This window comes from Protopterus annectens, chromosome 12.part0 (genome assembly GCF_019279795.1).
Source record: "Protopterus annectens isolate FY-2018-M chromosome 12.part0, PAN1.0, whole genome shotgun sequence".
NCBI classification, from domain to species: domain Eukaryota; kingdom Metazoa; phylum Chordata; order Ceratodontiformes; family Protopteridae; genus Protopterus; species Protopterus annectens.
In genome coordinates this window covers 1535274001-1535298883 of record NC_056746.1, presented here as the reverse complement: position 1 = coordinate 1535298883, position 24883 = coordinate 1535274001, and the positions used below count along the sequence as shown (strand labels likewise).

At 41.0% G+C, this 24883-nt stretch overlaps 1 protein-coding gene across 3 annotated transcripts in view; it reads right to left on the bottom strand.

The window, feature by feature from the left end:
* The window catches only part of FBF1 (Fas binding factor 1), a 1798645-nt gene that overhangs the window by 327796 nt on the left and 1445966 nt on the right, over positions 1 to 24883 (bottom strand). The gene's annotated exons all lie outside the window — the stretch shown is intronic.

Sequence of the window (24883 nt, the reverse complement as noted above, 5' to 3'; positions counted from 1 at the left end):
ACTGGCCCTCTTAAGTGGCTATCTGTTGGGAACTCCTCTTCTGATATTCCACACTTGGCAAATTTGTGAATATTCTCTAGATCTAGAGATCAGAGGTGTGCATGACACCTGCTGGCATACATGGGGATGCCATATGCCAAGAGGAAAATGCACTCAGTGCTGCAACCCCAAGTTAGGCATCATGCAGTGGACAAGTACACCCGAAAGTCACAGATCAGAAAAAGCATATAAAACTTAATAACTGACCAAAGGTAAAACATTGTTAACTATTAGAAATAAAGAAAGAAAGGTTTCCATATACAGGGAGATTGCAGAAGAGTAATTCATATCAATAATACCTGACTTTGAAAGTGAGCATCAGCTGGGAGGAATCCAAAGCAGCATAAATTAAGCCTTCCAGGAGACTCAACGTATTCAAAAACTGAAAAATAAAATCCTGAGACAATGGGACTCTAAAGAAGGGCTGAATCCTTGGACATTAATTCAAACAATAATGTTTGGTCACGGTTTGTAGCAACAAACAGGTGGCCACTGCAAGGAAGTATGCAAGCAGCATTTTCAAATGCATGGTAGCCAGTAATCCATTTTGACACATTTTAAGACACAGTTAGCCCTCTTTACCTGCAGCAAAGGAAACAAATAAGTGGTCTGCCTTCCTGAACTCATGCATCCTCTTCAGGTAGAAATTGAGCTGAAGGTGTACATCAAGAGTATGAATGACCCAAACGCTTCCTGAATTCTGACATTAGAAAGAAAGACAAAGTGAATGAATCTGTTTACCAGAAAGTCTGACCCTTTTGGAAGGATATATCAATTAGTCCTAAATGACATCTAGGCCTTGTGAAATAATAAACAGGGTTCTCAAGAAGTAAATGCTTGAAGCTCTGAGATCCTTAGGGTAGAGGTAACAAATACCAAAGAATAGCATCTTTCAAAACATGAAACTCACAGCTGCCACATCTGTCTGTACAAATGGGAGTTGGGAAGTCTATCAGTTAGAAAGTTCAAATCCAAAGGAGTTAGACAAAGATGCAGAACCCCATTGTGGACTTGCCTACCAAGCCAATGTTTCTGCCTCCACTAGTTTGTGATAAACCAAAATGGAGAAAACATGAGTCATGCCTGTGTAATAACAAAATCACAAATCAAACAAACTTACAATAGGCCACGATGGCCTGTAAGCTCATCAAATAAGGCAGTACAAGATACCAACAGGTAGGATATAAGGAAGGTTTTCTAGCAGCCTCGATTAACCAAGAAACTTCCATTGGAAGGCCTTGAAGCTATAAAAGGTCTAATGTAGCAGCAATGCTAGGAAATGTAACACTCCATCACCCCTAACCAAGATGGACTTCCTTAGACAGGATGGTGTACTACAAGTAAACTAAGAGCCTAAAAACACACCCTTCTCAATGACCAAGATTTAATGAAGATGAGTCTAAGCCTTTAAGTTTTACTAGGAGAATAAAAGGAGGAAAGGTGTATATGAATCTTCCCTGCCACAAGAGGAGGAAAGGTGTATATGAATCTTCCCTGCCACAAGAGGAAGACTATGTCCACCATCACCTTAGCTGGTCTTAATGAACTGAGTAAACTTGGGAGAAAATCTTGACCGCACATCTCCCTATCTTCAACTTTCAAATAGGGTGAAAATGTGACTGAAGGATTCCACCAATACATTTGCTTCCTCTGGGATGTGTAGATCCTATAGTCTACACCCATGTCATTTCTCTGCAAAGACAGCATATATGAGTGACTCTCTGCTAGCTCATTTCATTTGTACTAATGGAGCAGGAGGAATTCTGGACTCAATGTCCATTCCAAAACTGTGTTTTGCTCTAGCACATTTATGTAAAGCCTTTCTTGGGAACTCCAAATCCCACTACACAGGAAAAGATTATGTGAATTACTCAACCCACCATTAATGGAGTGCACTGGGTTTTGCTGCAAGAAACAAACACATTCTGAAGTCGGTGCACAAAATCTACCACTCAAAAGCCCAGTGACAAGGATCTGACATAACCTGCAGGTATTTGTGGAAATAACTACAGCTACTGTCTCTTCATATATAGTGCAGCAACAACTTCATAATGCCGTTGAATGGGACTATAAAGGTCGGAATCACTAAGATGTCTGCGTGGAGAAGAAGTACCTCTGTTTCTACTCAATTCTGTGTACTCATCCAGGATACCAAAGGTATGATCTCCTAAGCCCTCTTTGTAAAATCTGAATTGCTCTCTTCACGATTTTGCAATCATGCTGAAACACTGTGGTTGCATTTTATAATGCTCAGTTCACCAGCAACTGACTTTCCGTAATGCCACAATATAATAGCTTGTTTTTTTTTTCTATTCACTGCCCAGTTCTGTCTGCCCATTAGGCAATAGTCTGTGCCTAGTACAGATCAACAGTATACATTATGATCCGTCCAACTTGCACTGTATTCCCAAAGCTTAACTCCTTCTTTAATTTAAGATGTTACACTCAGATCCATTACTCAGCTTGATCTCAAAACTTTGACTGCTAATACAAACTTTTCAGTCCAATTATCCCATATATTTTAACATTCATACACTTCTGAACACTACAGCTGCGGTGGTGCAGCAGTTAGTGTTGTTGCCTCACAGCAAGAGGCTCTCTGTTTCGATTCTCGGCTGTGGTGCCTTCTGTGCAGAGGTTGTATGTCCTCCCTGCTGTTGTGTAGGTTTCCTTCAGTGATCCACTTTCCTCCCACATTCCAAAGCCATGCAGTAGGTGGACTGGACACTCTACACTGGTCATAGGTATTAGTGTGTGTGAGTGGTACAAATGAACTACAGTTGCAGGGCTAGCTACCCGGAGGTGTAAACCTTGGCTCAAGATGATTGTCACTGTTGAAGTGACACCCCAACCCCTTGTGCAAAATGGGAAAAAGAGGTTGAGGATGGATGGACAGTCACTCCTGACTTCTCTAAGGTTACAGCAGTCACTGCACACTGGACAGTCACTCCTGACTTCTCTAAGGTTACAGCAGTCACTGCACACTGGACAGTCACTCCTGACTTCTCTAAGGTTACAGCAGTCACTGCACACTGGACAGTCACTCCTGACTTCTCTAAGGTTACAGCAGTCACTGCACACTGGACAGTCACTCCTGACTTCTCTAAGGTTACAGCAGTCACTGCACACTGGATAGTCACTCCTGACTTCTCTAAGGTTACAGCAGTCATTGCACACTAACAGTTTCAAAGAATAATTTATTTTCTGACTGTTAACCTTCACTACCATTTGGCACATTTATTGATTTATTTCACCAACTATTTGTACTTTGTGTTTGTTCCTGCCACTGTCCCTCTTTGTGCTATACATTTTAGCAAACTCATTTAAATTTCCACATCTCCTGTATGGGACAAATTTTGCCTTTGGGGCTTAGCCAAATTTCTTACAAAGCTTTTACTCAGAAGATGTGAACTTGGTATCACTATATGGCTACTTTGTAGTCTCTATTAAATTTGACTCCTTTTTACCTGGTATTCAGCCTTATAATCACAGTAGTCATTCTGTTTTCTTTTCTCTCTCCCTAGCATTTATATAATTTAATTTTACACAGATCAAGCTTTCCTGCTAGCACCTTCATTTGTATATACATTATTTTGTTTGCTGAAAAAACATCTGCTGCTGTCTCTCTCATGTAAAATACTTTTCAGTTGACAGTTTACTTTTCTTTCATTTGTTATACCCACACACAATACTATCTCTCAGCAGTGATTCATGCAACTCTCCAAATTCACAGTCCCTTAGCTCTATATCCCAGTTTAGCCACAAAAGCATCACTAGTTTCATTTGGGTCATGGCTTCTTTTGATGAATAAATGGTACACACAGGGCAAAATATTTTCTAGGTATTCAAAACTTATTCATATCACTGTATATATATACACACACACACACACACATTATATATATATATATATATATATATATATATATATATATATATGTGTGTGTGTGTGTAAAGTGTTCCACCTGCAAGAACTAATTTACAACTTGTATTTCTAGAAAGTAAGAAACTACTACTGGTGCATTTAACACAGAAATACAGTAGTCTGTACATGAATTTAGGTTGTGAGACATTGCAGATTTAGTCCTTTGTGATGTCATGGTAGGAACTGTCAGCTCTGAGGACAAGAAAAACATTCAGGGATCAGTCCTAAACAACAAAATAAAATTGCAAAAACATTTTTTCATCCATGATTAAATAATTTGGTACTGTATATGGCAGGACATTATGCGAAACTCCAGAATTTTGTTGATCATACTTCAAAGCAAGACCAATACAGTTTAAAAAGTTCCTGTGAAAAATCATACCTCTCCTTCTAAAGATCCCCAGAAAAAGAAGGTGCAGCAGAAGACGTACATTTTATCTTCTGTTTCTTCTTCCTGGGGGCATCAGCTTGGATGTACCAGAGAGGATTTGACCCCTGATGTACCTCAATAATGGTACCAGGAACACTTTCTCAGACCAAAATCTGAGGTTAGACCTCTGGCCCCTTGGTTCCCATTTCCCAGCCAAGCTGTCTGTATAATCTGTTGAGCATGATGTGCTAGGAAGCTGCATCTTATCAGCCTCCAATGGAGTAAAAACAGCAGGAGCAGCATAAAACCCTGAGCTTTCTGAAGGCTCATCAAGCACCACAGCAGAGACGTCCATGCCTAGCCAGACAACAGAAACTTCAGGCTTTGACTTTTTAAGCTTCTTTTTTGGCTGCTGAGGAATGTCTTATTGGGAAGTCTTAGAAGAAGCCATCCTACCCTGCATGAGCTACTTAAACGTTTGATTTTTTAAAATAGGTGTTGAGGGAAGATAAGCAGCTCTTAAGGTTTAAGAAACAAATGACTGATAAATGGAACACTCCTTATAGCTGTGACTAGGCCCAAAGAAAAATAAACATTTAGTATGGCTGTCTGTATAGGGCACCTGCCTCCACAGTCAAATTTACCCTTCTTATCTGACATGAACAAGTTAGGATTTTAGTCAAAATATTAAAAAAGGAGAAAGTATTCCTACTGGGGATACTTAATGTGTCCACTTACAATGGAAACTGGCATAAGCTTCACGTCTGACAGACCAAAGCGTAGTAAGTGAAGTCTCACTGTTTAGGCTGGTGAATTCTAACGATTTTGGCACACAAATATCTCTTATGAACCTCTTCATATTCTTGTACTCGGGTCATACATCAGAAGTATGGTAAGACAAAAAGCCTCACAAGCTTTGGTATGTGGCTGGATGTATGATATCTTTGGCAGGGTACTTCCAATATGTGACCAATACCATAAGAGTGATCAAGGAAGGCCATCATCATTTCTAGGTGTTAGCTCATGGTTCATGGATTAGTTCCAGGCTAACTGCCCTTGTAGGCAATTTAAGTCCAGCTAATTATCCCATTTGAGAATCAAACCTGCACTTTGTGTTTGTAAGGGAAACACCTTAAACATTATGCCAACCCCAGTAGAAAAGAATCATTGAAAATTATTCTTAGAAGACCTGGACATATTCCTCTGAAGGAATCCTGAAAGGAGAGACTCTACAAAGGAGCATCTGTATGTTATGGACTTAGATTCTTGCTTCTTGCCAATGCAAAGGAACTACTGGATCATTTTTTAATTAAATATCGCCTTGTTTATGAGGGTGCTAGGATGTCTGTAAAAAAGATGAAAGTCTGCATGTTTTTTTTCTGTTTGTTCAAAAAGTATTTTGGTGCACTTAGTTTAACAAAAAAGAAGCTTAAAATATCTCATAAAGTTGGAAGGAATATAAAAGATTTTTTAGTTAGGGGAAAATTTGTTATGCCCCCATCTAATTTAAACATCATGATTGGTTATCAGGGCACAATGGTTTGTGGAAGGTGTATAGCCTATAAATATATTTCATCAAGTTTTGATAGAATTAATGGACTTAGATTTAAAGTAAAGGGTCAATTTATATGTGACACTGAGGGCATTATTTATGCCCTGAAGTGCCCTTGTAACAAATTTTACATTGGAGAATCTAAAAGAGCCTTTAAAACAAGGCTCTTAGAGCATATTAAGATACTGACAATAAAAAGGAAAAAAGTTCAGTGGCAGAACATTTTTATAGAGTACACCAGGGGCAATGTATGGGGATAAAAGGAACCATTCTGGAAAAAACAGACAATATTTGTGTTGATGGAAAAAGTATTAAAAATAAACTTCCGTATAAAGAAGCTTTAGATAGATTAAAATTTGATACTATGATTCTTAAGGGAATGAACGTGAAGCTCAGTTGGGGATTTTTACTTTAATTGTGACTTCAATTGTTTTTAATTGAATTGTTAAGTGTTTAATTATGTCCATTATATAAGGGATAGATATTTGTGAATGCATTATACTCCTTGAAGGCAATTGTGCCGAGACGTCAGAGAGAATAAACAGTTTTATTTAGTGCACTGCATTGTCACTGGCTACGTGGTATTGATTGTTGAACTTTCTTTTTGTGTGGTCTACAGCTATATGACATGGCCAGTGATCCTAATGTGGATATTCCTAGGCTTTTTCGTGACTCACAAGTTGATATGCACCAACAGTCATTACAGTTATTTACTGCAGTCAAATGAACGTTTACATTCCTCGGAAGTTTCTGGGAGACCAGGCTTGTGTTAGAGGGAGCAGACTCTCATAGTGTGGGAGAAATGGGAGGAAGATCGTAACAGTCGTCTGCAAAACCCATTTTACACTATTGGTAGGTATCACATACTGTGTGATACACTTACAAAACTCATGTGTAAGGAAACTGCTGTCTTCCTCAATGTACAAAGTCTTTTGAAATACATGGAACTAGATATAACCCCCTCGTGGGTTAAGGCATATAAAGATCCTGCTACTCCATTTAATTTGCAGAATGAGAATGATAACATTTTCCATAAATGATGGATTTTAGCTGCACACAAGTGCACCTTGGAATGGGTTTCCATTCTCATAGAAAGAGAGAGGGTAAAACAGAAGGAGCTACACATTGACATAGGCTCCACTTGTGCGAACTTGCTCTCCAAGTCTGGTCCTGAATTTCTTGACAAATTACTTACGGACATTAATATAAAATTGAAAAGCTATGAGGAAGAAATTACTGAACGAAAAAAGAAGAAGTTGCTTAGAGAAACCCGGACTATGATAATGGTAGTGCCTTTCAAGGAAGAACCAATAGGAGAAGGGCTAAGCGTCATGTGCGTTTTCAGAAAGGAGAGAATCGTACTGAACAGCATTCATTTTTATTCACACTCAATTCGTATGAAACAGTATCCTCTGTTGAAGACGATATTTTAAGAAAAAATTATTTTCCAGCTCTTCCTAAAGCTCAGAATGGAGCTCAACATCAGCACATTTTTCGCAATGGACCCAGTTTTTGTCAGTCTGAACAGCAGAGCAGAAAATGGCAATGAGATGGACAATATGCACAACAATGGGACCAGCAACCCCAACAGTTTCAACATAATAAGAGAGGAAAATGGTAACTGTGAGTCGTATATTGTCAATTTATCAGGTTATACTTTAAATGATTTAAGTCTGTGCTTGAGTGCGGCTTAAAGTTCATACCAACAGTAATCCCACGTTTACATGATTTGAAATGTGACATTTTTAGATTTTCGGGAAAGCTACAACTGAAATACTTTTTTAGTAGTCAAAATGCTGTTTGTCACAATAATATGGAAAATGAAGAGACAGATACTGTCTCAGAGGATGACCGTTTTTGTGTATTTCAGATGATGATGTAAATGCATATTACATGTTTGATACTAGTGCAATTGAAGCCAAATGTAAGTGTATTCCTGCATTTAATTATGAAGGTGTGATGAAATTTTACAAAATGTTAAATTTTTCTGTGGAAAGGGAATTAAGGGATCTTTTAAGAGGCTCCAACAACATTCCCTATAATCTTAGTAAAAATGAATGGTTATCACTGCTGGCCTTGTGTGATAAGAAGGAACTTATTTTTAAACCTGCTGACAATGGTAACAAACTTGTTGTTCTACACTATACACAATATCTTGATATGTGTTATGAACTTTTAAGTGAAATTAATGTCAATGAGAAGGTTTAATTTTCTGCTTATACTGTAGCTATAGAAGAATATGGTGAACTTTTGAACAAAGGTGTGAGATGGGGTTATTTATCTCAAGATGACTTTACAAAGAAATTTAATGTAGAAAATACTAGCATTGCATATTTCTACTGTTTGCCTAAAATACATAAATGTTTGCAGCGGCCACCTGATCGCCCTATTGTTTCTGGCAGGAATTATTTCTTGTTCAATTAGGGCATTTATTACATCATTTGTTGGTTCCCAAGGTTGTTATGTTACCTGCATATGTACAAGATGTGTTTGATTTTATAGATAAAGTTAGGAATACAAAATGGAATGATAAAATGTATTGGATCCCACTAGACATAAAAAGTCTATACAGAAATACTGAACATGGTTTTGGAGTGGAATTTGTTAGGTTCTTCTTGGGTGATACTGAACTAATTTATTTTTGCTTGGCATACAATTTTTTGGAATTCAATGGAGAAATGTTTCATCAGAAACAAAGAACTGCTATGGGGGTGCCATTTGCCCCTCATATGCAAACTTGAGTATGGGTTTGTTCGAATTGGAATATATCTATAAATCTCAATTTTATTGTCAGCATGTTAAAAAAATATTTTAGATTCGCTGATGACCTCATTTTTTATGTGAGGGAGGTGAAAATTATGTTAACAAGTTCATTGATAGTTTGCAAGACAATAGGTTTAACTCGAAAATTGATGGCATCCAGAAGGGTAAAAGAGTTTCATTTCTGGATGGGGAATTGGACATCACAAGTGGGAATAGACTACACACCAAGGCGCACAGAAAATATGAAGGTAATGTTCAGTATTTAAAAGCCTCTAGTTGTCACCCTCCTTATACAATAGAGGCTTTACCTTATGGTCAATTTGTACGGTTATACAGACTATGCAGCGATGAAACAGATTTTCAAGAAGAAATACTGAGAACTTTTACTATGTTTGAATCTGGGGGATACAACAAGGAAACATTACGCAGTGGTTGGCTCAAATTAATAAATGAACATAATAAAGAAAAAAGGGTAGAATACAAACCAGAAGTTGTTATGAATATGAAAAATGCATCAGACATATATTTTGTGACAACTTATAGCTGCTTTAGTGATATAGTAATAAATTTGGTGAAATATTATTGGGGTTTCCTAAATTCGTTAAAAGATGCTAATAAATAGATGCCCAAAAAGCTTAAAATATCTCATAAAATTGGAAGGAATATAAAAGATTTTTTAGTTAGGGGAAAATTTGTTATGCCCCCATCTAATTTAAACATCATGATTGGTTATCAGGGCACAATGGTTTGTGGAAGGTGTAAAGCCTGTAAATATATTTCATATAGTTTTGATAGAATTAATGGACTTAGATTTAAAGTAAAGGGTCAATTTAAATGTGACACTGAGGGCATTGTTTATGCCCTGAAGTGTCCTTGTAACAAATTTTACATTGGAGAATCTGAAAGAGCCTTAACAAGGCTCTTAGAGCATATCCGAGATATTGACAATAAAAAGGAACAACGTTCAGTGGCAGAACATTTTTTATAGAGTACACCAGGGGCAGTCTAGGGGGTTAAAAGGAACCATTTTGGAAAAAACAGACAATATTTGTGTTGATGGAAAAATTATTAAAAATAAACTTCTGTATAAAGAAGCTTTGGATATATTAAAATTTGATACTATGATTCTTAAGGGAATGCATGTAGAGCTCAATTGGTGTGTTTTACTTTAACTGTGACTTCAGTTGTTTTTTAATTGAATTGTTAAGTGTTTAATTATGTTCATTATATAGGGGAAAGGTGCTTGTGAATGTATTATATTCTATGAAGGCAATTGTGCCGAGACGTCAGAGAGAATAACAGTTTTATTTACTGCACTGTGTGGTCACTGGCTATGTGGTATTGATTGCTGAACTTTCTTTTTGTGTGGTATACATCTATGTGACCAATACTGTAAGAGTGATCAAGGAAGGACATCATCAGTTCTAGGTGTTAGCTCATGGTTCATGGATTAGTTCCAGGCTAAGTACCCTTGTGGTCCATTTAATTCCAGCCATTTACCCCATTTGAGACTCAAACCTGCACTTTCTATTTGTAAGGGAAACACCTTAAACATTATGCCAACCCCAGTAGAGAAGACTCATTGAAAATTATTCTTAGAAGACCTAGGCATATTCCTGTGAAGGAATCCTGAAAGGAGAGACTCTACAAAGGATCTGTATGTTATGGACTGATTCTTGCTTCTTGCCAATGCAAAGGAACTACTGGATCATTTTTTAATTAAATATTGTCTTGACTTGTTTATGAGAGTGCTAGGATGTCTGTAAAAAAGACGGAACTCTGCATGTTTTTCCCCTTTTGTTCAGAATGTATTTTGTTGCACTTAGTTTAACAAAAAATAATATGCACCACTGCCTTTTGTTTAATCATGACATAAAACTGCACAGTTTTGATAATCATTAGACTTTTGGTGCATTAGCATACCATAATACTCATATGCACTGCTACTGTGGCAAGCAAAATACATGGGAGATGCTTTCTTCAGATTCTAATGCAATTTTCTTAAAAATACAAAATCAAAATTTGCTTCCTATATCAAACTTAAAATGGTAAGCACACATTTGCACAATGCATTTTTAAGTACTCACAATTCAGAACTTTCAGACTCATAAATAAGTTTTAAGCCAAAGTTTCTTAACAGGAACACAACAGATCTACTTTAGTACTTTAAACAAGCTGCTGTAAATCCATACATGAATAGTTTTCCTGTTGAGAACATCCTTTGGACTTCCTTCTCTGGTATAGAACAACTTCACTGTTCTCTCCTCTGGTCACAGTCCTCTTAGAGTCTCCATTCTATGTCTAAAATCCCTCTTCTGTGAGAGGAAAATAGCTCTACCATTGTACGGTTCCAGACCTTCTTTTAAGAGCCTTTCTTCAGGTGAATCATATTTCTTGGGACATTTGTGTTAAGCATTACCATACTATGCTGGGTATATATGCTGTTACAAGGTTTACAGCATTTATAGCACATTAATTAGCTTTTGACAGAATTCCCCACTCAGGCATAATACAAAAGCTAAATAAACTGTGAATAAACTCCTATGTCACCCACAGAATTGCCAACTGGCTCACAGATAGGACACAGAATCAAAACAGGGGAAGTTAAATTCCATGAGGAGACCAGTCTAGAGTAAAGTCCCCCATGGTTCTGTGCTGGGACCTCTCCATCTGCATCTATTTTTCTGAAGAAAAACCTATTACCAAAAGGCTCTGGCTGACTAAGTTTGCAGATGACTGCAAGCTAGGAGCAGTCACTGAAGCCACACCTGACTTAGCCATCCTGCAGTATGGTCTGACGCAAATAAATAACTGGTGTCAAAATCACTGCCTTAAAATAAATGTCAAAAAATGCATTATTGTATCCTTTGGGAAGTCATCCACTTCTGGGAGCTACCACACTGACAATATGCCCCAAAGAGTTGACCCAGTTGTTTGGGATTTGGAAACAAGTGGAGAGTGACCTAACTTTTGACTAACATGTCTGTTGTTTTAAATCAGTCCTTCTATATTGCACAGCTTATAAACAAAGGGATTTTGTCTAGATCTAGGGATGTTTTTGTCCCCTTTTACTCATTTACTCAGTCCTCATTAAGCCAATCATTGAATACAATGCCCCTTTTAGCATGTATTTATCCAGACACATGCAACAACTGTAAAGTCTACAGAGATACCTTACTAAAAGGAAAGAAGGCCTAAATGACATGCCCTACATGGACTGACTCAAAGCCTTGTCACTATACTTGGTATCTAACAGATTGCTAAGAGGCAATCTGTGTCTGGCATACAAGCCACCCTCTGACCCAATACTCATGGATTTAGTTTATGTTAGCAAGTCAACTGTCATCAGAAATACTCATTCTAGGGATATAAGCCTCTTCTGCAAAATAAATAGAATGGTTTGTAGGGACAGATATATCGTGCAAAGGATGGTGCTGTGGAATAGACTCCCTATACACATAAAGCAAAGTTCATCCCTGTCCATTTTCAACTCCAACTTAGATTTATGGATGGGAAACAGAAAATGTACCCCAGGACTGCCCCTGTAATACTAATGGACAGAGGCAGCTTCTAAATGTTTTATCCCTGGTATGGATCCCCTCAAAATATCTGTGGTATGATCCCAGTCAGTCTCATTAAATGTAATATATAATTATAGACCATGGGATGGGTAAGGGCAATCTATAACCAAATGGGATAGAGTACTTTGAGCACAAAAATGGCCCAGAAAGGCAGCTAGCCTAGTAATTACCTATGAATCTATAAATCTATTAAAATAGCACTTCTGACACATCAATGCCACAATGACCACACTAGCAAATAATCATCAGTTTTATATTGAATGGTTTTGATTCTGGAACGAGGACAATCATCAGCATTCTTGTGGATGTGGCCAGGCCTGTGTCTTATTGTTTTAAAGAAAAATATGTATTGACAGAGCCCACCTACACAATTTGGTGTCTACATCCTGTTGTTTGTAAAACTACCACCTGGGTGATGGTGAGTTAGCAAAGTGAACCTATGCCCCACCAAATAATACTGTGAATAGGTTATCTCCGATTTAATATGTAGATATTCTCGTTGTTGTCTTCATTAGATTCCTACTTTGGTAGCAGGATGGGTGTTTCTTATCACCTACCTCTTGAGGTGACACAGCTCACAACCCTAATTCAAATGCACTTGCATACACAAAGGGTTTAATAAAGTCAAGAGCAAGAATAACTGGCTCTGAACACAAGACAGCTTTGAAATTATTAAAATACTCATCTGCTTCTATGGTCCACTTCGTCTGGATAGGCACCTCACCTTTTGTAAGCTGTCAGAGTACAGGGGCTACAGTACCAAGGCTAGGTACAAATTTTCCATAGTAGCCTGCAAGTCCTAAGAATGCTTTAACTAGTTTAGTAAAGGGTACAAGACAATTTTTGACAGCTTCTATTTTACTTGTTTGGGGTATGATTAACCATTTCCAAATCTCATACCCTAATTACCTGCCACCTGTCAAACAAAGCTAACTTTTGGCAGTACTGACTGAGTTCTGCTTGTCTTAGAGTCCAGCATGGCTTGAACTTTGGATAAATGGAACTCCCAATATTCTGAATAAATCACCCTGTCAACAAAGTATGTTATGAATCTTGGTGTGAGTGTACTTCATTGATGGGTCTTTGAAAAGTGACACGGATTCCTTGAAGTACAAAGGGTAACAGAGCATAACGCTAAATACATTTAGGGGTGGAAAATGATGTTGACTCTTAGGCTTCATAGGTGAGTGGAATCTGCCAGTACTCCTCAGGTAAATGCAGGATGGTTAAAAAAAAAAAGCCTTGCACTGCCTAGCTTCTTTGTGAGTCATCTATTCATATCATTGGATAAGTGCCAAATTTTGGTATGGCATTCATATTACAAACTCTTATGGAGCTGTCCAACCTTGGGAACACCAAAATCAGACTGTTTAAGACTCCACAATAACTGTTAGTTTAAGCATTTTTTCACTTCATCATTTACTGCTTTTCTTCTGGATTTTGGTATACTATATGGATTTAGGTTTAACTTCTCAGCATCACATAATCAGTATGATACTATATTAACTCTATTCTACTGGGAAGCTCAGGAAAAAGAATCATTATTTTATAGTAAAATTTCTTTTACTTCTGGCTTTCAGACCTTACACAATGTTTTTATCTTTTTAAATCGCAGGAACAGAATTCCTTGATAATATACTATTTATTGGCATCTATGTCCAGTCTCAGACTGACTACAGAAGCTTCATTTTTCCTCTGTGGTTTTAACACATGTATGTGATACATCTGCTCATAGCTCTTAGCCTTCCATCTCCAAAATGAGGAAGACTACCTGTTATAATGTGGAACAAATGGGCAAAATGTGGAAAACTTACTAACAGCTTACTAACAACTTCAACTAGGAAGCTCACACAATGGTTAAAATGTAATATTTTTCCTTATAAAATAACTGTTTTAATGAATTAATATGATTCAATTCTATTTACCATGGATATCAGTTAAACAAATTGCTAACACTGACTGTGTGACAGACCCTTTCAATGTGGAACTTCGAGGAACACAAACCTTTTAAGACCCCAAATGAGGAAACTTCTTCATAATGAGGTACACTTGAGAGGTATGCATCAACTCAGGTTTTCACTTTCTAGTCTGCATTTTCTCTAACACCTCAAAAGGTCCTTGCCATATTGCTAGGATTTGTTTTTAGCAGAAGGAAGTAATACTAAAACGTAGTCCTTTGTTTTAAACTCTTGATTATTTTTGTTATATACCATCTGTTGCATCTGATCATTAACTATCAGTATAACATTTACCTTTCTTGCATCTTTGTAATATGCAATTGTGCTTTTAAACAGGGGTTTCTCCTCTTCCCAAATCATCTTTACTATGTCCAGCATTCTTCACTGAAGTAATGTAAATGAAGTAAAACTGGTTGAAAGGTTGAGCACTTCTCTTATAGCAAAAAGTTGGTAAGGAAGTAACTGACCCAAGTTCTTAACGTCCTGTTCTACAGCTTTCTTTAGAACAGACTTCAGAGTTTTATAAAGGGTTTAAGACTAGCACACAAAAGTTAATTACTCTGTAACTTTAAAACACTGGCAGAGCTGATGCATTACCATGGAGACAGATGGGGGTTCCCTTGCCCATGACTACTTCTTTGGGAATTTGTACCTGGGAGAAAATTAACATCCATTCTCTGGCTATGGACTTGTCATTGGCTTTTTGTAGGATTACTGCTGAGTGAAACTTAGCGGCACAGTCAGTAATTACTAGCATATATTAGTATCCATTACTAGAGTTTATCAATGGACCTACAAAATCCATGACCATCTACTTAAATGGAACTTCAATAAGACATACAAGGATTAGTGGACTTCTGAGCACAAGATGTGGTGCCATCTTTTCATGTCTTATACAAGCTGCACCTAAGTTGTCAGTGTCTGTCAATATACTAGTCCAATAACATCTAACTAAATTCTAGCTTAGCTTAGGTTTTCTTCATGCCTAAATGTTCGCTTCAAGTTCAGCTATATGTCATTGTTAGAGTGTATTTAACAGTGAATAAAAGATTGAAATTAATTCTGCTGTAAATATGCCGAAAGATAAAGCATAGAATAAAACATTTGCTTGCATATATGTATAGAGTTTAGCAATGTAAAATGGGCATCCATACTATTAACAGACAGGCTTCTTCACAGCATCAGCAAAAATGCCTAAAAAGCAATTCTGGAAAGCAAGTATTACATGCTTTTCTCATGTTTGCAGAACAGTTTACAAACATCTATTAATGAACACAATATATTTCCTGAGCAGTTTGGTTCTCACAGATGTTTCCTTTCAGACTTCTGTTAATGGACATGTTTTTGTAAAATCAGCAGAAAAACAATTCCTGATTCTCACATCAGCAAAAATGCTTAAATGGTTTCATAGAAGGACAACAGGAAAGTCTACTGCAAAACATTTCCTAAAAACAAGTCTAAAAAGAAAAGCATCAGCAAAACAGATGCTTCCTGTTAAGCCCCAAAAAAGATACCAAGAGAAAAACAGGATCTTAAGTGAGGAAGAAAAACAGTACAAGTAGACTGTTAGAATTCAGCTATGTTAGAGGTATTTGGTAGGAACTTAGGTTCCGAGGTACCTGGAGAATGGAAAGTGATAAAGCCATTGTCCATATCAGTTGTGAAGGAAAAACTTTGTACATTAAATTGTAAACTACAGTCGTACGTCTTGTTTGTTATAAAAATAAGTTATTAGTAACTGTGCTTACAGGGAAATACTATTGTGCTGCAAGATGTATTTCTTTATCAGTGTGCAATTTTGTGCTTTAAACAGACTACAGATGCAGTCATGCAAAACTCTGTGTCTCTGATTCAGCAGTAAACAGCCAGCAAGATTTTGTGTCTTAATAAGACTTTGGTTCCAGTCCAGCAGGTTCCAGTACAGCATACATGCAGCAACCTTCAGGAAAATTAAAATTTTCAGTCATTTCACCACAGGTGTTCTAAATGGTTTTGTAACTAATGGTTAGTGCAGTATTTCCTCTTATTTTCATCTGCTGTCTATAGCAACTCATTCCTCAGCTCAAAATATGGGTATGAGATGAAAGTTACTTTATCCTTCCATTCTGGTTATATTTTTTCTGTCCATGCTTAATGTATTGTCCTCACACTATACTTTCTTAAAATTTTCATTGCTTATCTGCAAATCTAACAAATCAGGAATACTTTTATCAGGATCCTGATGTGAATTAGAGGGCAGATGTTTCTTGTCTTATTTCTTCCATAACAAAAGACAACAAAAGGCAGTTATGTCAGTGACTTTACTTATTCATTTTTTTCTTTGACCTCAGTAACTACTGCCTCTTTAAGCACCTGCTGCTGGCAGCCCTATCTTTGACTAGCCCTCTGTTTTGATATTACAGAGGGGAACCTAGTACTCTCTGTTCAGGTTCCCTTTCTTCTCTTGGTGGGTTTATCACTATGGGTCTCTCCTGGTCTATCTTCACACATATTCTTCATTATATTTATAGCTGGAATCATCCGACAAAGTTCCATATCATGCACTATGGGTTCTTTCCTTTCAGGTTCTTCACTGACTTCTTTCATTAACTTAACAAAGCTGGGGCGTTCAGGTAAAACTCAACAACAGGGTTGATAACATACAAGTTGTTCTCTCCCTTCCAGCCAAAGCCAGATTATATTTCCTTCTGAAGTTTCTGCACCTATCTAGTTATCTTTATTAAGACTATACAGTTTTTAACACAGTGTCAGGCTTCTGCTGCTTTCATCTGATTTTACTTGCGTTATAATCTGACCATAGATTAATTTCCACAGTGCCTTGCATAGATGGAAGTTTTTGCCAATTATGACACCATGTGCTGAGTTAGTACCAAAGTTATGTAGTGCTTTACCTAACAGAATTTGAATTTCTTTTTGTATTACAGGACATTCCTTACTGTCTCCATGGACACATTCTTCTTCCTCAAGTCTAGAGCACCATGGTTCCCTTAACAAGTGTGATCATGTTCCCAGAATCTAATAATGCTTTTATTTTTCCCATCCACTAATAATTAGAAGTTATGTACTCACCATAACGTTCCATCTGAGTAGGTGACTTCATTCGGATGCAACCTGTGGGTATCGGATCCGACCTCGGATCCGAGCCGGCAATTCAAAAGCTTAGGCTCCGAGCTCCTAGCTCCTCCCTCTTACCCATAACCCCTTGCCACGCCCTGACTGACCTCAGATTGAGTTTGCCTCAAATACTGACCACAGTATACTAAAAAAGCATAATTACTCGCTCTATAAAGGTCAGGGGGATGGAGGGGGGGATGGTTGCATCCGAATGAAGTCACCTACTCAGATGGAACGTTATGGTGAGTACATAACTTCTAAATCTGAAGTAGGAAGACTTCATTCGTCTGCAACCTGTGGGACAGAGTCCCTAGCTACCTGAATCTTGGGCGGCCATCATGGAAGGATGTTCCGGAGCACCGCTGAGCCAAAGGATGCTCTTCCTCTAGAAACAACATCCACCTTGTAATGAGAAATAAAAGTATGAGGCGAGGCCCAAGTAGCTGCCGCGCAGATATCATCCAACGAAACACGGGACTTAAAGGCGGCTGACGTAGAAACTGCCCTAGTAGAATGAGCCGTAACCCTCTTAGGAGCAGGTCTGCCTGAAGTGTCATATGCCTGCAATATGCAATTAGCAATCCATTTAGACAGAGTGACTTTAGACACTGCTTTACCCAGAGCAAATTTAGCAAAGGAAACGAACAGCTGATCTGATTTCCTGTGGCCAGCTGTCCTGTTAATATAAAAACGTAATTGTCTATGAACATCCAATGAATGCAATTTGTATTCCCCTTTGTTTGAATATTTGGGAAAAAAACAGGCAAATTGATTGACTGGTTAATATTGGATTCAGAAGAGACCTTCGGAAGAAAAGATGGATTGGTCCTGAGGCACACCCTATCAGGGAAGAAAGAAAGGTAAGGCGGTTTGACACAAAGAGCCTGAAGCTCAGACACCCTTCTGGCTGAAGTGATAGCTACCAGAAAGACAGTCTTCCAGGAAAGGAATTTTAAATCAGCAGAAGCTGCAGGCTCGAAGGGAGGAGCAGTAAGGGCCTGCAGGACTAAAGACAAATCCCAAGGCGGTACAACCTCCTTGACTGGAGGCCTTAATAAAAAAACTCCCTTGAGAAAAGATTTGCATAATTTCGCTGTCATAAGGGAGCTGTGTCCTGTCCAATGTGATAATGCGATATAGCCGCCAATTGTACTTTAATCGTGGATGAACTGGCCCCTTGATGAAAGAGGTCTGTTAGAAAGTCTAGCACCGCAGAGATAGGTGCTGAAAAAGGATCCACCATTCTCTGCCCTGCCCATATAGAGAACCTCTTCCATTTACTCCGATAAACCTGTCTGGTAGAAGGTTTATGGGCAGCCACCAAAATTGCTTTGACCGGTGAAGAGATACCGGGAGTCCTAATTAAGGTTGGAATTGGAGCAGCCAAGCTGTCAACTTCAGGGTCCGCAGGTTGGGAACTGGCATTCCCAGAGGGTGAGAGATGAGATCCGAAATTGGATCCAGAATCCATGGTGGATTGATTTTGTGAGACCATACGAAGGGGAACCAAGGTTGTCGAGGCCAGAATGGGGCAATGAGAATCATTCTGCTCCCCAAACTGTTGGCTTTCTGCAGAAACCTCTGCATCAGAGGAAGTGGAGGGTAGGCATAAAGGAGACCGGGAGGCCAAGCATGCACCAGAGCATCCCTCGGGAACTCCCCTGGTGGGGGAAGTAGAGCGAAGAAATTGTCGCATTTGGCGTTTGAGGGAGAAGCAAAAAGATCGCAACAGGGTTGCCCCCAAATGGCAAAAATCTTCTTCGCTACTTGAAGGTTTAGGGACCACTCGTGTGGAGAAAGGATGGTGCGACTGAGCTTGTCCGCAAGGATGTTGGACTTTCCCGGAATGTGCATTGCTATCAGAAAGCGTTTGGTGGAAATTGCCCATTCCCAAACTCTCATGGCCTCTCGACAAAGGGGATAAGACCTGGTTCCTGCCTGCTTGTTGATATACCAGACTACGGACATGTTGTCTGTCTGAATCGCAATAGTCCCTGTAGGAAGAACGTGGTGAAGTGCTTGCAACGCTAGGAGCACCGCCCTCATTTCCAGGACATTTATATGCAATGATGTCTCTGTGGGATTCCACGTGCCTTGGACAATCTTTCCGCCGAATGCCCCCCCCACCCGAGGCAAGAAGCGTCCGTGGTCACTGTGGCTCGGGGAAATGCAGCGCAAAAGGGTCTTCCTGCCAGGGGCTCCGGAGAAAGAAGCCACCACAGAAGGGAGTCCCTGCACGCTCTGCTGACCGCAATCGGAGCGTTTAGAGACGAACAAAGAGGAGACCACTGAACTTGAAGGGTCCATTGAAGAACCCGCATGCGTAGGCGAGCATGAAGTAGAAGCGGGATAGCTGCCGCCATAGAACCTAGGGCCCTCAGGACCCGAAGCTGCAGTTGGTGACGGTTGAAGGATTGCTGTCACATGACACCTCAGGCTGACGATACGGTCTGGGGTGAGGAAGGCTCGCATTGATCTGGTGTCTAGTCTTCCTCCTATGAAATCTATAATTTGAATTGGATTCAGGAAAGATTTCTCCCAGTTGATCGTTATGCCCAGCCTTGGTGCTAGTTGAAGGAAGTAATCCCTGGCTGAGCACAGAAGATGCCTTGATGATGCCGTCAGGAGCCAGTCGTCCAGGTACGGAAAGACCTGTAATCCCTGGAGCCTCAGGTGGGCCGCTACCACCGCTAACACCTTGGTAAACACCCTGGGGCTGAGGTGAGACCAAAGGGAGGACCCTGAACTGATAGTGACTGGCTCCCAGCCGAAGCGAAGAAACCTCCTGGATCGTCTGTCCATCCGAATGTGGTAGTACGCATCCTTGAGGTCTATGGAACACATCCAGTCGTTCTCCCTCAATAGGGGGAGTATAGATTGCAGGGTGACCATCCGGAACTTTTGCTTGGTTACTGACAGGTTCAACAGGGAAAGGTCTAAAATTGGTCTTAAGTCCCCCGTCTTCTTTGGCACCAAAAGAACCTGGAGTAAAACCCTAATCCGCTTGATCTGGGGACGGCTGGATGGCTCTTTTTCCTAGCAGCTGCTCGATTTCGAGAGCTGCCGCCTCCCTTTGATCGGGTGGAACATCTGGGAGGCTGCGAGATTTGGGAATCTTGATGAGGGGTATTGAATATCCTCTGGATATGAGTCGAAGCACCCAACTGTCTGTTGTTATGGACTCCCAAGAAGTCAGGTGCATCGAAAACCGCCCCCCGACTGCCTCCAGAGACGGACAGCCGGGCAACCCTTCAGGGCTGCTGCGTGGGTCTCTCAGAGAAAGGTTCTCTGGACCCAAAATTGCCAGGAGCCCCCCTGCCTCTGGCACGACGACCTCCCCGTCCTCCTCTGCCACGGAAGGACTGGTTATCCTGAGCAGGTTGGGACTGCTGCGACTTCCGGAACCACATCTTCTTCTGTCCCTTTTGGTTCTTAGAGAAGGACCTCTGGGGAGCTGAGAAGCGGACTCCGACGGCAGACAGCGTCTTCCCGTCCTTTTCGCTCTGGACAAGTGTCTCGCGAACAGTCTTGCCAAATAAGGCAGAACCATCGAAAGGGGCATTCGCGAAGGTCGCCTTAAAGGGCTCATCAAAATCACAATGGCGGAGCCAGGCCTGTCGCCTCATGACAAGGCCTGCTCCGCTGGCTCTAGCGGCTCCCTCAGTAGCATGAGACAGCAGCCGCATAGATGTATTGGATACAGATCTGAGAGTGGCCATTCGGGTGGAATAAACCTGCTTATCCTCACTCGAGATGGACTCCGGGGGAGATGCAGCGTACTCTTTAATCAGATCTCGCTGCATCCTAATGACATGCGCCATGTAGTTCAGCGCTCTCAAGGAGAAGGTCGCTGAACTAAACACTCGCTTCCCAATTCGATCCATCGAACGGGACTCCTTGCCCGGAGGATGGACGGAGGGACTCTCCTGGGCCAATTGCCTCTTCGTGGCTGCAGCCATCATCATGGCATCTACTGGGGGACCCTTACTCCAGTGGGTGCGGTCTGATGGAGGAGAAAGAATGCGATCCGGGCGTTTTGGGATAGGCTCAATGGTGTCCGGATCCTTCCACGCCCTGATAGATATAAGATCTACCAGGGGGTCAGCAGGAGGACACCCAAGAGGTAGAAGGGCCCGCCTCGAATGCCTCCAAGAACACAGACTCGTCCGAAGAAGCCTTGGGGGCAGACCACCCCCCCCTGATCCTTAACATCTCCATGATGTCTCCAAATGAGACGTCCTCAGGGGTGACCTAGGGGAGCCTTCTCCTTCATCCAAGTCCGTGTCTTCAGTGACGGACTCAGGGGAGTCCATGTGCCTCCTCTTGCACTTGCGCTTCCGAGGTACATCATCGGGGGGGCTGTCCGAGGAGTACTCTTCAGCAGATGGATGTTCCAAGGGAACCACTTGGGACATCGAGGCGGGCTGTCCCTGGGACCGGCTGGTGGGGCCTGGCCCAACTGCAATGGAGTGCGGGATGGAGCCGTGGCAGGGACCGGGGTCCGGATGTCCTCGACAGTGCCCTTTCCATAACGTTGAAAGCCGAGGGGAGCCAGCTTCTCTAAGCCCGAGCCGACCCCCACTCGGATCCGGCGTGCGGATCGGAGTCGGAGCCGAAACCGTCGGATCCGAGAGACCAGTGTGCTCCGACCTGGGCGGGCCGAAGACACACCAGCTCCCTCGGATCCGAGGCTCGGCCTCGGCTCGAGAGGTCGGGTCCGGTACCCGAAGCACTCAAGGGATGGGGCGGATCCGAGGTGCGCCGACCAATCGGATCCGACCCACCCCGGATCCAAATCTGCACGGCGCCAGCTCCGAACCCGTGGTATGGGTCGGAGAAGGAGCTACGGGGCGAAAAAGGGTCAAGCCCTCCCGGTTGGGGGCTAGGAGCACTCCCATTTGCATTTGGGCCTGGATGAATTTCCTCATCATCCGGTCCATATCAGCTTCTCATCGAAAAGTCGATCTGGAGGAGGCCACGAAGCGGACCTAGAGAACCGTCTCGGTGACCTCCTGGAAGGGCTAGCCTCCTCCTCCTCGGGTCCAGGAGAGAACCGAGGGGAGTGGAGCCGAGGAGGAGGAAAGCTAGAAGGGACAAAGCCCGCTTAGATGGAGGAGCCGAGCTGGAAGCTTCGGCTCTCCTCTTGTGGTGCTTCTCCCTGTGCCTCTCCTTCTGTCTCTCCCTACTAGAATCCTTCCCCTCCGGCATTTTTAAGGGAGGTTGAGTCCCAGCCGGAGGGAGAACTGACAGCAACAAGTTGCTGACTGGAGGGCAGAGGCCGAAGCAGTATCTGGGGTAAAGACCCGCCAGCACTAACCGACCTCCGTTCCTTAAAGCCGGGGTTGAACCCAGCACAAATGGTACAAACAGAAGACAGGTGTTCAACCCCCAAGCATGCACCGAGTGTGGCCATCCGCTGGGGACAGCTTATGGCCACACTCGCATTCGAAAAGACAGCCTTAGGGGCTTCAGACATGACACCTAAGGCCTAAACACACACAGACACACACAAAACTACGAAAAACCCGAGAAATTTAACTAAAGAGGGAGGGAAAGCCTTAACCACACACAACACTAACTATTTTTTAAACAAAAACTGAGAATTTCAACAATTTTCCTGTCAGAAAACCACTTATCTCAAAAACCACGCCAGGAGCTCAAGAATTCCGTTGCTTCTTGAAAAGCGGCAAACGAAATCTGGAGGTCAGTCAGGGCGTGGCAAGGGGTTATGGGTAAGAGGGAGGAGCTAGGAGCTCGGAGCCTAAGCTTTTGAATTGCCGGCTCGGATCCGAGGTCGGATCCGATACCCACAGGTTGCAGACGAATGAAGTCTTCCTACTTCAGATTGTATATTTGGTAAATTTGGTAATTGTAAAGGAGTATTTTGAGTCTACTCTTCCAGGAATTACTTTGTCAGATTCCACTAGCCTATTTTCATTATCAGTATGGTAGTTATGAATCACATTTGCAATAGGTACAGTATTTACAAGTACTTTACCCGCATGATGGCTAGAAATAACATTTTTCTTAGGCTCTCCCATTAACAGCAACAGTATTTCTCAATGTGCCCACTTTCCCACATCTAAAGCACACAATTCCAGCTGCTGACAATTTCTGCGTGTTCATTGACATCTTCACATTCCTAGTTAAAGACTTTGGTTGTTCATTTTTAAACAGTGTTTCATTAACTTTCAATCTTTTAATTAGTACAACCAAGTTATCAGTACTTTTAGCACACTCTGAAAAACCTATTTATGTAAATTATTTGGGAGTGTCCTATTCAATTTATAATCTGCTAAAATTTCTATTTTATTATTCACTTTTGGTTCTAGACAGAAATATAAAACATGCTTTAAATCAAACATTTTTCTGGAATGAAATGTCCAGTTATGGAATTTCATTGTACATTTCTCAGAAGACACATCAGCTCTAGCTAGTAGTTCCTTTTTTAATTTTAGACAGTCCATACAAATCAGCACCTTCTTGTTCTAGAAGATAAAATAATAGCCCACTCAGACTGAGCCCAATTCTTCTGGATGGCATATTTTTCAAAAGCAACAAGGTATGCCTGATGTCATCAACTTTGTTCAGTTTCTTTATTGGTGGTATGGTATTTTGGGGGGGGGGGGGGGTCAATGTCTAACATAGTCATCCTACAGATTGATTATCAGTAGACTTACTCCTCTCATAAGCAAGTATATACTGACCGGGTGTACTTTTGAAGAATGAAAGTTCACTACTTCGAACTTCAAAAGTACACCCACACTAACGCGAAAGTGCACTTTTGAAAATCCGCTAGACCGAAATGGGCTAGCAGTCAACAGACCTTAGGGTTAGGGTAAGGGCACAGTTAGTAGGGCTATCCCCTTACTTTGACCTGTGCCCTAACCCTAAGGTCTGTGACTATCACACCACAGTGGAAGACATTCCAAATCGGGCTATGTCCTCCACTGTGGTGCGATAGTCACGGACTTTAGGGTTAGGGCACGGGTTAGGGTAAGGGGATAGTTAGTAGGGCTATCCCCTTACCTTGACCCGTGCCCTAACCCTAAGGTCCGTGACTACTGCACCACAGTGGAGGACATAGCCCATTTTTCAATGTCCTCCATTGTGGTGCGGTAGGTTCAGTCTAGTGAGCTTAAGCGAAACTGCACTTTTGTTAAAGTGCACTTTTGCTTAAGTGGGGATGTACTTTCCCATTTCGAAAAAGTTAATTTTTGTTGTAGGAAAGTACACCCATATTGACCATATTTGTGCTGGTCTGCACCACAGTCTTTAGAGTTTCTCTACTGTTGACAAAAGATCACAGTTCACTTACAAAGGGAAAGAAAAAAAACAGTTGTGTCATGATTTTGGATGCCATAAAGGCACGAAGAACAGTAACAATTCTCACTCTATCTGTTACGATAGAGGAATGGAAAAAAATGTGTAATTTGGTATGTATAGACCAAATTATAGCAGGTATAACACAATGTAGGCACTTTCACTGGTTTAAACTGTAGTATATTTACAGTGAAAATACAAAATTAAATTAACTTAAAATATTACACACCTTTGTATAATGAAATCTTATGCATTCAC